At 43.2% G+C, this 9,582-nt stretch overlaps 1 long non-coding RNA gene across 1 annotated transcript; it reads left to right on the forward strand.

Annotated features, from left to right (window-relative positions):
- Positions 1-5,820: 5,820 nt before the first annotated feature.
- On the forward strand, positions 5,821-9,378 carry LOC127203404 (uncharacterized). Its single transcript, XR_007832371.1, has 3 exons — positions 5,821-6,064; positions 7,296-7,385; positions 9,256-9,378. It is a non-coding gene; the product is annotated as an uncharacterized LOC127203404 (long non-coding RNA).
- The last annotated feature ends 204 nt before the right edge of the window (positions 9,379-9,582 follow it).

Here is a 9,582-nt window from a genome sequence, read left to right on the forward strand (position 1 = left end):
TAGTCATCAGGGAAATGCAAATCAAAACAACTCTGAGATTCCATCTTACACCCATCAGAATGGCTAAGATCAAAAACTCAAGCAACACCACATTCCTTCATTGCTGGTGGGAATGCAAACTAGTACAGCCACTTTTGAAATCTATGTGGCGCTATCTCAGAAAACTGGGAATAAGGCTTCCTCAAGACCCAGCTATTTCACTCCTTGGAATATACCCAGAAAATGCTCCAGCACACAACAAGAACATTTGCTCAACCATTTTCATAGCAGCCTTATTCATAATAGCCAGAACATGGAAACAGCCTAAGTGTCCCTCAGTAGAAGAATGGATAAAGAAACTGTGGTACATTTACACTATAGAATACTACTCAGCTATTAAAAACAAGGAACCCCCAAAATTTGTGGACAAATGGTTTGAACTAGAAATAATCATAATGAGTCAGTTAACCCAGAAACAGAAAGAGTCAAATGGTATATACTCACTTATATCTGGACATTAGCCCAAGGGGCATGTCCCATGAAAGTCTTCACTTACTAGGAAAGTGGCACAGAGGGGAAGACTTCCTATTGGGACTCTAGGTGAGAGAATCATGGGAGAATGGGGAAGTAGAAGGATCCAGATGGTCCTAGAAACCTACAAGAAGAACATTATCACAGGCAGATCTGGGTCCAGGGCCTCTGCTCAAACTATGGCACCAGCCAAGACAATATGTGCAGTAAACTTCGAACTCCTACACAGATCTAGCCGATGGACAGGACATTCTCCACAATTGAGTAGAGAGTGGGGACTGAATTTCAGATGAACTCTGGTGCCCCATATTGACCATGTCCCCTGGATGGGGAGGCCTGGTGGCACTCAGAGGAAGGATAGCAGGCTACCAAGAAGAGACTTGATACCCTATGAGCATATACAGGGAGAAGAGGTCCCCTCAGTCGCAGTCATAGGGGAGGGGAGTAAGGGGAAAAGGGGAGGGAGGAATGAGAGGATACAAGGAATGGAATAACAATTGAGATGTAATATGAATAAATTAGTAAAATATATAAAAAAAATAGGGTTCAGAATTAAACAGAAAATTCTCAATGGAAAAATATCGCATGGCTGAGAAACTCTTAAAGAAATGTTTAATGTCCTTAGTCATCAGAGAAATGCAAATCAAAACGACTCTGAGATTCCATCTTACACCCATCAGAATGGCTAAGATAAAAAATTCAAGTGACAGCACATGCTGGAGAGAATGTGGAGAAAGGGGAATACTCCTTCATTGCTGGTGGGTGTGCAAATTTATATAGCCACTTTGAAATCAATCTGGCAGTATCTCAGAAAATTGGGAATATGCCTACCTCAAGACCCAGCTATTTCCCTCCTTGGAGTACACCCAAAAGATGCTCCACCACACAACAAGGACATTTGATCAACTGTGTTCATAGCAGCCTTATTTGTGTTAACCAGAATTTGGAAACAACCTGAATGTCCCTCAGTAGAAGAATGGATAAAGAAACTGTGGTACATTTATACTATTGAATACTACTCAGTTATTATAAACAAGGAAATCTTGAAACTTGCAGACAAATGGATGGAACTAGAAACGATCATCCTGAGTGAGTTAACCCAGATCCAGAAAGACTCACATCGTATATGCTCACTTATAATTGGATACTAGCCCAATATGGATGTCCTCTGAGTATCTTCACTCAGCAGAGGATTGGGACAGATTCTGGGACTTGATATTGGGACTCTATGTGAGAGAGGTATGGGAGAATGGGAGAAAGAGAAGGACTCAGAGAGTCCTGGAAGCCTGCAAGAAATCCATCAAGGCTAGTGGATATGGACCCATGGGGGCCTACGCAAACTACTGTACTAACCAAGGACAATGCATGCAGCAAATCTAGACCCCTATTCAGATCCAGTCAGTGGATAGTATATTCTCCACAGTTATGTGGAGTGCAGGGACTGACTCTGACATGAACTATGGTGCCCCCTATTTGACCACTTCCTCTTTCTAGGGAGGCCTGGTGGCACTCAGAGGAGAGGAAGCAGATGAAACCCAGATGAGACTGTGATCATATGGGCAGGAAGGAGGTCCCCTTCTGTCACGGGCCAACGGGAGGGAAATAGGGTGAAAGAGGGAGGGAGGGGGAACAGGAAAATACAAGTGAGGGGGAAACAATTGAGACATAATCTGAATAAATTGTCTAAATAAATAAAAAAGAAATGCTCAGTGCCATTAATTATCAGGGAAACATAACTCAAAATGACTCTGAGATTCTATCCTACACGTAGCTGAATGGCTAAGATCAGAAACTCAGGTGACAGCACATGCTGGAGAGAATGTGGGGAAAGGGGAACACTACTACATTGCTGGTGGGAGTGCAAACTTGTACAACCACTTTGAAATCAATCTGGTGCTTTCTCAGGAAATTGGGAGTAGTTCTACCTCAAGACCCAGCCATACCACTCCTAGGAATATACCTGAAAGATGTTCCACCACACAGCAAGGACATTTGCTTAACTATGTTCATAACAGCTTTATTCATAATAGTCATAATCTGGAAACAACCTAGGTGTCCCTCAACCGAAGAGCAGATAAGGAAAGTGTGGTACATTCACACAATGCAATACTACTCAGCTATTAAATACAAGGAAATCTTGACATTTGCAGACAAATGGATGGAACTAGAAATGATCATCCTAAGTGAGGTACCACAACTTCTTTATCCATTCTGATTCAAAGGGTCAAATAGAACAGACATTGGAAGTGCTTGAAAAGAGGGAACAGGATGGGAGCCTACCACAGAGGTCCTCTAAAAGACTCCACCCACCAAGCGATCAAAGAAAATGTGAGACTCACAGCCAAACTTTGGGGCAGAGCACAAGGAGTCTTATGGAAGAGATGGGGGATAGAAGGACCTGAATGGGACAGAAGCTCCAACGTAGCCAACAAATCTGGGTCCAGGGGAACCTGCAGAGACTGATGCACCAACCAAGGACCAAACATAGAGAGGCCCTAGACTCCCTTGTTCATATACTGTCAATAGACAACACAGTCTCCATGTGAGTCCTATAATATGGGGAGTAGAGGATGCCTCTGACATGGACTCCATTGCCCATTCATTGATCACGTCCCCCTGGCAAGGTAATCTTGCCAGGCCACAGAGGAAGAAAATGCAGGCAGTCCAGATGAGACTTGATAGGCTGGGGTCAGTTGGTAGGTTAGGAGGGCTCTTCCTTTATGAGGACTAAGGGAGGAGGGGAGGAGAGAGGGAGGGTGAGATGGGGAGTCCACAAGGGAGGGGCTACAATCAGAATGTAAAGTGAATAAATTAAAAAAATAAATGATTTTTAAAGGAGGAAACAAATATGTTCTTGATTTCTCATTAAGTAGCTGTATAGCTGAGAGCCTGAATCCAAACTTACTGTTCTTTAGTTTTACCTACCTGCTATGAAGACAGTAGATTAACTATCGCCGTAGGGAAATTAAATGAATGAACACAGTGGCTACAAACATGGCTAAAGATAGCAGGCACCAAGCAATTATTAGCAACAATGATTCAGTGAGCAGAAATCATTGTGAATAGGGACACTGGTAAATCAAGGAAGTTAAGCATTAGTTGGAATATATGGCATTTATGAAAGACTCCTCCATTATAGATAGTGGAGAGACAGAAAAGACTCTTATTTCAGAAGTCATTGAAATTATTAAAAGCAACCCACAGTTTTGTCACAGCATAAGTGAAGTAATTCTTTCTGTTAGAGATGTTAAATTTTCTCAGTCCAATTTTCTAGAATATTCAGTAAGTAATATGCCTTTTGAGATGGTCAACCTCCACTCTATCTATCTCTTTCAGCATAGAACCCACTTCCTCATCTGTTTTCCTGAGAGAAAATTTGGGGACTGAGAAACAGGGTGTGACCATTGAAAGTGTAGCCCAAGAGCCCTGCACACTAATGGACAGCAGTGACTATGAGCAATTCCAAGAAAGTCAAGGCGAGTGTGGTCCCCTTGGGTGAGGGTGGGATGGAATAATGGGAGCTCTACTGGTGCCAATTCAGATAATCCTGGCTCTTTATTGATAGTCTTCTCAATCAGAGCAGGGGCCGAAGACTGGAAGCATCAAATCTTCCTCTAAAGGATCTGGGATCCAGCCAACTTTTGGACTTTACAGTTTTCCAGGTACAGCAGGGATAAGAGGCTAAGGGTTGGGCAGCTTATCCAATCTACCTGTTTTCCACGGGAGGTTTTTTTTTTAATGGAGGTTTTTCCTCTAAAGCCCTGGTTCTGTGGAAGTAGAGTTTAGAACTCAGCACTTCTAGGTCACAGATGGTCACAGTTTTATACCACTGGGCTGAGATGTGATGCTGGGGTGAGAAATGATGAATGGCAGGCTAGCCTTGAATTTTATGCACTTATGATTGTGTGAGTGTGCACATGCATATGTGTACATGCATGAATGTAGTGGTGTGTGTGTGTGTGTAAATGCAGGTACAAACAGGACATAGTGCAATTATGGAAGTCAGGGAATAACTTTATTGGTGCTCACCTACCCTGAGACAGGATGTCCTTCACTGTTACATATGACAGCATAGCTCAGCCCATGAATTTTCAAGGCTCTCTTGTCTTATTTCTTCCCTCACTTGAGTAGCACTTGCATTACAAATGTGCATTACCATTTCAGGATTTACAGTGACTCTAGGGATCCAAACCCAAGCCCCAATGCTTTCTCAGCAAATACTTAACCTACTAAAGCTTCTCCCCCAACCCAGAATCCTCTGTACCCTTGAGGAGGAGCCTGATGACCAGCTCAACCTTGAGCTGTGCTGGGGCAGTGGTTCAGGTGAACTAGAATGTCTTTTTCTCTTTTGTCCTAAAGGGAAGCATATTCTTTGGCTGCTCTTCTTCGTGCTGTTTTCTGGCTTTTACGTTGGTCTTCCTTCTTCAAGGTCAGAGTTGAGTCCCCATGGCTGGCTTCTAACATGAAGCATCCATTCCAGAAGGAATATGGACCTGAAGCTTTGATTTGGTCTGAAAGTAGACGTTAGGGATTAATCATGGTCTTTAACCACCTCTGATGTGGAAGACCAGAGGAAGAGGAAGTAATACAGAGTGAGAGCTTGATTTAACCTGTGTTTAAACGTTTAAATTAGGGTTTCTCCTGTCTAAATGGTATTAAACAAGATGTTCTCTCAGAATTCATGTTCTTAGGGACTCAGCAGACATGGCACATACTAGGTGTTTCATAGTAACAATATTAAAATTAATGTACAGAGTATTGGATATCATTATGGCATTAAAAATGTGTTCTTGCTTAATTCTGTGGCTGTCATAAACTATTCTGGCAAAAGGTACCTGAGGTAGGAATGGTTTAATTCAGGTTATAGTCCACTGATACATAGAAGTCATAAAGCTGAGAACTCGAGATGACTGATCAAGAGCAGAGAGACGTGAATGCTCCTACATTGCCACCCTGCTTATACACAGATAATTTTCTTCACTTTTAAACGTTCAGAGCCCATCCCATGCTATGTGGCAGCCCGCCATAATCTGGACTTTCCCATTTCACTTAGTAATCACAATGATTCCCAATACACATGGTCATAGGCCAATGTAATCTAGAAAATTCTTCACCGACACTCTCTCTCTCCAGGCAATTCTCTGTCAAGTTGGCAGTTAAAACTAACATCACACCAGGTTCTAATGGATCCCACTCTCCCATCATTTCCCCAATCCTGCTCTTTCTGTTCCCAACTCCTTCTTATAACCTCCTTTTTCAATTTCCTTTCTTCTTTACTGTTATTGCCATCCAATCATAGGCTAGGATCCACATATGCAGGCTTTGTCTTCCTGAGTCTGCATTACCTCATTAAATATTATATTTTCCAGATTCACTCGGTTCTTACAAAAGTCATCTTTTATTAAAACTGAATAAAACTCTACTGTGTATGCATCACATTTTCATTATTGGCTTCATTAGCTTTCTTCATTTCTTGGCACAGTTATCAATGTATCCAGTTGCCAGCATGAAGAGCCAGTCTATAGTGAAGTGACGGAGGGAAAAACTGAAATCGGTGAGTGACTGAAAACCAACTCCCCAAATGCCTGCAGGTGTCTCTCTGGTGTTGGTCACCTGTGTCTTTTGCCCACATGCACAAGGGTGTAAGGCCTTCCACTGGAGTCTGGTCAACCTACCAGAAGACAACCCCTAAAGAAAACTGACCTCCATCCCCTAGGGGCTCTCAGATCCTCAGCTAGGGGGTGGGGGGGGTGAGCTCATGAGCCCTTCCCATATCATGGAATGTTGACTGGCTTGATCTTGTGCAGGTCTTGTGAAAGAAGCTACAGCCACAGTGAGTTCTTGAGTACAGTGGTCCCGTCATTTCCAGATGCTACTTCACCCAATCCTCCCAATTCTCCCAACCTCTCATTCTCTGTGTTCCCTAACCCTTGTGGGGATGGTTGTGATGTCCCATTTGTAGCTGAGCACTCCACAGACACTCATTTTCTGCACCTTAACCAGTTATAAGTCTCTGTATTAACATCATTTTCTGCCCAAAGAAATTTCTCTGATGGTAGCTGAAAGACACACTAATCTAGAAGACAGTTTGGTATCATGTTGATTTGACAAAATAATTAGTCGGGCCTCAGAATCTACTCAGGTATACATTTTTAGCTAGACTTACATTACTGAGCATGACTTCCATTTTGTGGAGCAGGCTTTAATGTTTGGCAGAATTATTGCTACTATCGCAACAGTTGTCATATCTTGCCACAGTAGTCATCACTGTAGCTTTCAGGGTTCATAGCTGGATGAGGTTGTTGGTGACTTTTTTACCCCAGAAGTCTGCATAGAACCTTGCAGGACTATGGAGACTAGTTAGTGGTGAGGAATTTTCCAGATCACTATCAGTTTGGTTTTTCCATGTCCTGTGATCAAACTGCATGATCTCTTTAGCAATTGGTTTTACCTCCTATGATTTGAACAGATGAGAAACTGATGACTAGTGTCATGCCTTAAAATCCAAGTAACCTCTGGATCAAATAGTTTTTGCAGTTACTGAATAGAGAGAGGCTGAGGAGGACTGCGGATTGCCTAGATACTTGTTCCTATGAAGTGGGAGGTGGAGTCCTGCACGCCTGGGTCCTTGGAGGTCGAGACCTAGACTTTTGGATATGGAAATCTAGAAGCTTAAGTCCTAAAGTCCTACGTGTGGGTGAGAGTGTACTGGTGGCCTGTGTGTCCCTGGGCCCAGTCGATACAGAGGCACATGTGTGTTGAGACCCCATCTTTCTCTTCCACAGGGGGCGTGAGACATGGCCTGGTTTTCCCGATGCTGCATCTGCTTTTCCTCATTATCTACTTTGGGGTCCTTGTGGCATTTCTTCTCCAAGGTCAGATGGCCCTGCATACTTGGGGTCTTAACCCTGTATTTTTTGTTTTGTTCTGTTTGTTTGTTTGTTTTTGCTGGTGCAAACATATCTATAAGGGAGACAAGACTGACGCTGGAACCTGGTCTTTCTGTGGCTTCTACATATATTTCAGGACTCCTCCAACCTATGGTCAGGGGAAATGGAAGAGAAAAGGGAGAGAATCTTTGCTCCATTTGCTATCAGTTCTGGGTGGCAAGACACATGCTCTCTCTCTCTCTCTCTCTCTCTCTCTCTCTCTCTCTCTCTGTGTGTGTGTGTGTCTGTCTGTATTTCTCTGTCTCTGTCTCTGCCTCTCTCTGTCTCTCTGTCTCTGTCTCTGTCTCTGTCTCTCTCTCTCTCTCTCTCTCTCTCTCTCTCTCTCACGTGTGTGTGTGCATGTATGTATTTACGTTCACATGTGTGTGTTTACGTGCACCTGCACAGGTGAACACCCACATGTGTGTGCATGTATGTGGTTGCCAGAAGACAGACGCAGCGTCCACTCCTCAAGTCTGTCTACTTTTAAAGAAAAGGCCTCTTATTGATCCTGAGGTCATCAAATAAGCTGCACCCTGACTGGCCAGGAACCCGAGGGACCCACCGGTGTCCTTGAACCTCCAAAACTATGATTACAAGTGCACACTGTTTTGTTTTTTTGTTTTTTTTTTAAATAAAAATTTTTACTAATTTATTCATGTTACATCCCAATTGTTAGCCCATCCCTTGTATCCTCCCATTCCTCCCTCCCTCCTGCCTCCCCCCTACTCCCCTCCCCTATGTCTGTGACTGAGGGGGACCTCCTCCCCCACCATATATGCTCATAGGGTATCGAGTCTCTTCTTGGTAACTTGTTATCCTTCCTCTGAGTGCCACCATGCCTCCCCATCCAGGGGACATGGTCAAATATGGGGCACCAGAGTTTGTGTGAAAGTCAGATCTCCTTCTCCACTCAATGGTGGAGAATGTCCTGTCCATCGGCTAGTCTGAGTAGGGGTTCGAAGTTTACTGCCTATATTTTCCTTGGCTGGTGCCATAGTTTGAGGAAATCTATCTGGCGCTTTCTCAGAAAAAATGGGAATAGGGCTTCCTCAAGACCCAGCTATTCCACTCCTTGGAATATACCCAGAAGAAGCTCCAGCACACAACAGGGACATATGCTCAACCATGTTCATAGCTGCCTTATTCATAATAGCCAGAACATGGAAACAGCCTAAGTGTCCCTCAGTAGAAGAATGGATAAAGAAACTGTGGTACATTTACACTATGGAATACTACTCAGCTATTAAAAACAATGAATTCTCGACATTTGTGGACAAATGGATTGAACTAAAAATTATCATAATGAGTGAGTTCACCCAGAAGCAAAAAGAGTTAAATGGTATATACTCACTTATATCAAGACACTAGTCCAAGGGGCACGTCTCATGAAAAACTTTACTTACCAGGAAAGTGGGTCAAAGGAGAGGACATCCTATTGAGACTTTAGGTGAAAGAAGCCTGGGAGAATGAGGAAATAGAAGGATCCAGAGGGTCCTGGAAACCTACAAGAGGAACTTTATGACAGGTGGATCTGGGTCCTGGGGTCCTCCTCAAACTATGGCACCAGCCAAGTGCACACTATTTTGTCTACTTTTTTAAAAAAATTGTTGGTTCTGGAGAATTGAACTCAGGTCCTCATACTTGCATGGCAAGCATTTTACCATCTATGCCATCTCTCCAGCACAGTATCCTCTTCTTCAAGTGTCATATAACAAATAGTTGGCTCTCGGACTGAATGTTTCTTCATAGGCAGTGTAGACCATGGCACACTGTAGCTATTTAATAATTGCAGTTTCCTCTTTTTTCTGGACAGTTCCAAAGGTTCCCTGCACCCAAGATCAGGAGGAGATCTACGAGGAACTCATGCAGCTGAAGCCTAGAATAGGTGTGTGATCAGAGGCTGCTTGGCCAAGGGTCTTAATGGGTAATTATGTGAGGACACTTTGCTTGAATTTGACCCTTTTAAGATTTAATTTTCTTACTTGTCAATTGAGAACATGGGATAACACCAAAACAGGTTTTTTTTTCTGTTCACATAAAAGTATATATAATAGGGATCCAATTAGGCAAGTTTCCTGGAGTCTTTTCTGAGAATGTAGCTCCTAGTGTGGATGAGATGGGGCCAGGACTCCTGGATTCC

The sequence above is a fragment of the Acomys russatus genome, chromosome 19 (assembly GCF_903995435.1).
Source record: "Acomys russatus chromosome 19, mAcoRus1.1, whole genome shotgun sequence".
Classification (NCBI taxonomy): Eukaryota; Metazoa; Chordata; class Mammalia; order Rodentia; family Muridae; genus Acomys; species Acomys russatus.